Raw genomic sequence first — 7427 nt, forward strand, 5'->3', positions numbered from 1 at the left:
AAGTTGAAGCTGCATAGATTATTTGGATCGCTCCTATTATTACTAACCAGGGCGAAAATAGATAATGAGCATGAGGTAACAATTCCATGTTGATCCGAATCAATCCATATGCTCCCATCTTTAATAATATTCCCGCTAAAAGCATACATGTACTATAATGTGCTTCCCCATGGGTATCTGGTAACCACGTATGTAGGGGTATAATCGGCAATTTGACAGCATAAGCAATAAGGAAGCCAAAATATAAAAGTATTTCCAAGGTTGCAGGGTATGATTGATTAATTAATCTTTCCAAATCTAATCCTGGTTCGTTGGAACCATATAAGCCCATACCCAGAACTCCGATTAAGAAAAAAATGGAACCGCCTGCAGTATACAAAATAAACTTTGTAGCTGAATATAGACGCCTCTTCCCCCCCCACATGGATAAAAGTAAGTAAACAGGAATTAATTCTAACTCCCACATGATAAAAAAAAGTAAAAGGTCTCGCGAAGAAAATAATCCTATTTGACCACTATACATTGCGAGCATCAGGAAATAGAATAATCGCGAATTCCGTGTAATTGGCCAAGCTGCTAAAGTAGCTAAAGTAGTGATAAATCCTGTCAATAAAATAGATCCTAATGAAAGTCCATCGATTCCCAATCTCCAGTGGAAATCGAAGACATCTATCCATTTATAATCCTCCTTTAATTGGATTAAGGGATCCTCCAGTTGGAAATGATAACAGAACGCATAAGTCATTAGAAGGAATTCTAATAAACAAATAGATATAGTATACCACCTAACGACTTTGTTTCCCTTATGAGGTAAAAAGAAAATTAATGAACCTGCAAATATCGGCAAAACAACAAGTATTGTTAACCAAGGAAAATAACTCATGATAAAGTGATAAAGACAAGATACGTTTTGACCAGAAAAGCCCGTGCTCGATTATTTCGAGCACAGGCTTCTTCGGTAAAGAGGAATCAGACGATTCGAGTGAAGTTTTTTGTAACGTATCAATAAGATAGAGCCATGCTACGTGTTGTTTCAGGCCCTAAATAAACGCGGACACTTAAAAAATCTGTCGGGCAGGCAGATTCACATCTCTTACAACCCACACAATCTTCGGTTCTCGGCGCGGAAGCAATTTGCTTGGCTTTACATCCATCCCAGGGTATCATTTCTAATACATCTGTTGGACAAGCTCGTACACATTGAGTGCATCCTATACATGTATCGTAAATTTTTACGGAATGTGACATTGGATCTATAAATTTTTCTTTTCAACATAAAATTTTTCGATCTGGTAAAAATGAAATTAGTACTATAATGAGTCATATGTATTGTAGACACCAGACGAAGCAATGGTTTATCCAAACTTCAAAAAAAAAAATCTATTTTTTAATCTGTTTGTGAGAAAGCGTGAAGAGAGCCAAGAGACTTTAATTTTGGATTTCAACAATAAATAAGAAATAAGAAAGAATTTTACGAATTGTACAGACGAATTCGAATTAGCCAATAAATTGGCTATCGTCTTTTCAATATAAATTATTGCAATATTCAAATTGCAATATCAATGAATTACAAATACAAAAATTCATTTAAGTGAAAAAGAATACTATGCAATAATCTACTAAAAAAAATGGATATTCTCAAATAATACTAAGAAAATAGTATTGATTTCTATTTATTTTAATATGTGCGCCTTTGTTTAGAGGATTCTATGTCTAATTATTCAAAAGTCTAATTATTCAATAAATTAGATTGATTGATACGAGTGGATTTCCTATTACGATGGATGGAAGAAAGAATGGATAGTCCAATAGCGGCTTCAGCAGCTGCAAGGGCTATAACAAAAATTGCGAAAATATCTCCTTTTAATTGGCGACTATCAAATAGATCAGAAAATGTTACGAGATTTAGATTAATTGAATTCAGTATAAGTTCAAGACATATTAGAGCTCTAACCATGTTTCGGCTTGTGATCAATCCATAGATACCAATCGAAAATAAATAGACACTCAAAAAAAGTACATGCTCAAACATCATTAACTAACTCCTTATCAATCTCGATTCATTTCAATATGAGGGCAAGAATTGAACCGATTCAATTAATTACAATAGAACAATTACACAACAAAAGAAAAAAAAAAAAAAAAAAAAGGAGGTATTTGTTGGCAGTAGATGGATTTTACTAAATCAAAATTGTGATTCTTTAGTTATTTATTTTAGATTTGCAATTCTTATAATTTGTACTTTTTCTAAGTTTTCTTATTGCCGAGCCATAGTAATTGCACCTATTAAAGAAACTAGAAGAATTATGGAAATGAGTTCAAACGGAAGATAAAAATCGGTTGCTAAATGAATTCCAATTTGTTGAACATTATTTATGAGACCCTGTTCTACTATTTGGTTTGATCTTGTAGTCCAAAGAATTCCATACCACGACGTATCTGGGATAGTAGTCATTAGTGAAAAAACAATAGTTATACAAACGAGTGAAGTGAACCCATCTCCAATAGTCCAATAATTCTTATCTTTAGACCATTCTGAGCCATTTACGAACATTACAGCGAATATGATCAAGACATTTATGGCTCCCACATAAATAAGAAGTTGTGCGACAGCTACAAAGTAGGAATTTAATAAAAAATAGAATAAGGATATACAAACAAGAACTAATCCCAGCGAAAAGGCAGAATAAATGGGGTTGGTAAGTAATACTACTCCTAGACCCCCTAGTAGAAGAACAAATCCCCCAAATAGCATAAGAATCTCATGTATTGGTCCAGGTAAATCCATTATGGATAAAAAGAAATTAATAGTATAAAATTTTTCATGAACTGACTAAAACTAAAGGATTCAAGGAAGGAAAAAAGGATTAGGGTATTTTTTTGTGTATAAACTTATAGTTATAAATTATATTATATCACGAAAATCTAGTCTGATTTAAAATAAGAAATAATTTCCAATAAGCAGTAGTTTTTCGTTTTTCTTTATAGTTTAATTTTAAAGTTTAATAAAGAATTATTAGATTTTTATAACAGAAAGACAAAATCAAAGTTTAGTAATCAGTAATCGTTCTTGAATTCGAAGATTTTTCTTTGTTTATTTTACTTTCAGACGAATTCCTAATTGTTTGAATTGTGTAATCTCCCATTATGGAGATTGGTAACCGACTTAAAGCAATTTGATTGTAATTCAATTCATGACGATCATAGGTAGAAAGTTCATATTCTTCAGTCATTGATAAACAGCTTGTTGGACAGTACTCAACACAATTGCCACAAAATATACAAACTCCGAAATCAATACTATAATTAAGCAATTGTTTTCTTTTAATATCCTTTTCAAATCTCCAATCCACAACGGGTAAATCTATCGGACATACGCGAACACATACTTCACAAGCAATACATTTATCAAATTCAAAGTGGATTCGCCCTCGGAAACGCTCTGGTGTAATTGATTTTTCATAAGGGTAGTGAATCGTTATAGGTAAACGATTTGTGTGGGATAAGGTAGTTATGAAACTTTGACCTATGTACCTTGTAGCACGTATTGTTTGTTGACCATAACTCATGAACCCAGTTACCATAGGGAACATATTCATTCTAAATATCTATGAAAAAGATATGTTTCTTTCTCTTGTTTGAGAGAGCTTTTGTGTTGAAAATATTCTTACTATTATTGTATTATCTTATTTATAGTGAAACAAGTTGAGAAGAGGTTGTTAATAAGAGATTGCCCAGGGAAATAGGTAAAAGAAATTTCCATCCAAGATTTAATAACTGATCCATTCTCATCCTCGGTAAAGTCCATCTTATTGTGATAGAAATGAAGAGAAATAAATAAGCTTTAGTTAATGTAATAAATATACCCATTGTCATTTCCAAAATTCCAACTGCTTTATTCATTTGGAAAAAATCAAAAAAGGATATATAGGGAATAGATAAATTCCACCCGCCCAAGTAGAGAACTGTTACAAATAAAGAAGAAACTAATAAATTTAGGTAAGAAACAAGATAAAATAAACCATATTTGATACCGGAATATTCAGTTTGGTAACCTGCTACTAATTCTTCCTCCGCTTCTGGTAAATCAAAGGGTAATCTTTCACATTCTGCCAAAGAAGAAATTAAAAAAACCAGAAAACCTATAGGCTGACGCCAAATATTCCATCCAAAAAAACCGTATTTTGACTGTGCTTCAACTATATCAACTGTACTTGAACTGTTAGATAATCATAGTCGGTGATAACATCACAGTTCCCACCGCTATTTCAAAACCGTACATGAAACCTTAGCTTCATACGGCTTCTCTATGATCAGAAAAAGGAAAGGACTGTTTTGTTCCTAGCCCCGGGGGCGTAGATAGAATTAGATAAAATAAAATAGATTTGAAAGTCCTAAATTAGACCAAAGGAATTCCGTCTGCTAGAATAAGAAAAAGCGCTTCCGAATTGATCTCATCCTTTATAATATAATGAAAATTTTTCTTTGTTCAGTAATAACTTAATCTTGGAATAAAACACTTGTTACTTGTTATAGGAATTCAATTAATAAATGGAAAGAGTTGGGTATTAGTTCATGAGCAATTCTGCATGAATATGGATAGAGGAAGGAAATAATGAAAATTTTTTCTAGTGCACTCCATATCTTTTTTACTATTCTTCTTTCCCCAGGGAGGGGGTATTTAAAAAGAAAAAATGGATAAAGGGTTAATTCGTTCTTGATAGCCATTTCCTTAACAAGTGAATGGGAACATACTCTGGATCGGAATCCGAAGAAAGTACTACTTGATAATTTCTACAAATTGCAAGTCCTTATTATGATTCCTTTTATGGGCAAAAATCTCTAATGTTTTAGATTTTCCATTACTAATCCTTTATGTACTTTAGTGTTCCTAACCCTTCACTAACTTTTGGTGGATTCTTCTTATGGATTATTAAGTTATAGTAATAACTAGGAGTATTCTAGTAATGGAATTCCATATCGTGAATCCTTTATTCTTGGCCGCTTCAAGATATGATGACTAATTAAAAAATATCAACCTTGGGATAAAGAGTTTACACTGCTTATGTTTACTTCCACTTTTTTCTTGTACGTAGGAAATGAGATTTTTTCTTTTTACTACAAATTTATAAGCTGTTTTGTTTCACTCATATAGCTATCTAGTTTAACTTACCAACCCAAATACTAAATAAGAAAAGGAATATAAATAGTTAATGGATTTTATAGGAAAAAGATCTATTTTAACGAATCACACGTAGAGATATTGCTAGCACACAAAAAGTTAATGGTATTTCATAACTAATGGATTGAGCAGCAGCTCGTAGACCGCCTGAAAAAGAATATTTATTATTTGAGCTATATCCTGCCATAAGAAGACCAATAGGAGCTATACTTGAAATGGCAATCCATAAAAAAACACCAATACTAAGATCGGCTAAAACAAAATGATATCCCAAAGGGATAACTAAAAAACTTAATAAAACTGATATGACTGCTATAGAGGGTCCAATGCTAAATAAAGAAATATCTCCTCGGGATGGCAGAATATCTTCTTTAAAAAGTAGCTTAGTCCCATCTGCTATAGCTTGAAGCAGGCCCAGGGGGCCAGCATATTCAGGACCAATACGTTGTTGTATCGACGCAGATATTTCTCTTTCTAACCACACAATTACGAGTACCTCTATTGTTATTCCCAAAAGGAGGGTCAAAATGGGTAGAATCGATATCAGTCCATAGACTTCTTTTAATAATTCCAATTTCGAAAAAGAATTGATAGTTTCTACCTCTACCCTATCTATTATCATTTCAACGATCAACTTCCCCCATAATGATATCTATACTACCTAATATCGTCATGATATCAGCCAATTTCATTTTTTTAACTAGCTGAGGAAGAATTTGCAAATTAATAAACCCGGGTGGACGGATTTTCCATCTCCAGGGGAAAAGGCTATCATCTCCTACTAGATAAATCCCTAATTCACCTTTTGGGGCTTCTACTCTTACATAAAGCTCTTGTCTTGACAATTCAAAATTGGGCGAAGGTTTTTTACCAAGAAATTTATACTCAAAATCATTCCATTCAGAATTATTTTCTTTCTTAAAGCGTCGGACTTCTAAATTTTCATAAGGTCCTCCAGGAATTTTTTCTACAGCTTGTTGAATTATTTTGATGGATTCCCTCATTTCACCAATTCGTACTAAATAGCGAGCTAACGAATCCCCTTCTTTTTGCCATTGGACTTTCCAATCAAATTGGTTGTAAGACTCATAAGGATCTACTTTACGAAGATCCCATTGTATTCCAGAAGCTCGTAACATCGGTCCCGATAAGCCCCAATTTACTGCTTCTTCTCCGCTAATAAAACCTACTCCTTCAACTCGCTCTAAAAAAATTGGATTCTGTGTAATAAGTTGTTGATATTCAACAACTCCGCGTAAAAAATAATCACAGAAATCTAAACATTTATCGATCCATCCATAAGGTAGATCGGCGGCTACTCCTCCGATGCGAAAGTAATTGTGCATCATTCGCATACCTGTAGCAGCTTCAAATAGATCATATATTAATTCTCTCTCTCTAAAAATATAGAAAAAAGGAGTCTGTGCGCCGAGATCCGCCATAAAAGGTCCAAGCCATAGCAAGTGAGAAGCTATCCGGCTTAATTCTAACATAATTACCCTAATATAGCTGGCTCTTTGTGGTATTTGAATATTCTCCAAGAATTCTGGTGCATTTACTGTTATTGCTTCTGTAAACATAGTAGCTAAATAATCCCACCTTGTTACATAAGGTAAGTATTGTATAATAGTTCGGTTTTCCGCGATTTTTTCCATTCCTCTGTGTAAATACCCTAATATGGGTTCACAATCAATAACATCCTCACCATCGAGAGTAACGATCAGTCGAAGAACACCATGCATTGATGGGTGTTGAGGGCCCATATTGACTATCATGAGATCTTTTCTTGTAAGCGGTAGACTCATATCCTTTCTTCCTTAATTCATTATTCCATGAAAATGGATTATTCCATGAATTCCTCAAAGCGAGGCTCATCAAAATGAAAAATCTAAGACTACTATAAGACTACTAAAAAAATAATAAAACAAGAAAAAAATTTGAACGATTAAATTACTGCTCCCGAATATTCAACTGACCGATTAATTTCTTATAACGTACTCTATTTTTCTTTGCCAAATAAGCCAGCAAACGTCGACGTTTTCCCAAAAGTCTTCGTAGACCTCTTTCCGATGAAAAATCTTTTTTGTGTAATTCCAAATGTGAAGCAAGTCTCCGTATCTTATTGGTGAAACTGAATACTTGAAATTCAACAGAACCCCTGTTTTCTTCTTTTTCTTCTTTAACCATAAATCCAAAAATTTTTCTACCTCCTTTCTTTTTCATGTATTTTTCTGATCAGGAAAAA

This window comes from Triticum urartu, unplaced genomic scaffold (genome assembly GCF_056163025.1).
Source record: "Triticum urartu cultivar PI428250 unplaced genomic scaffold, HENAU_Tu73 scaffold1, whole genome shotgun sequence".
Lineage (NCBI taxonomy): Eukaryota > Viridiplantae > Streptophyta > Magnoliopsida > Poales > Poaceae > Triticum > Triticum urartu.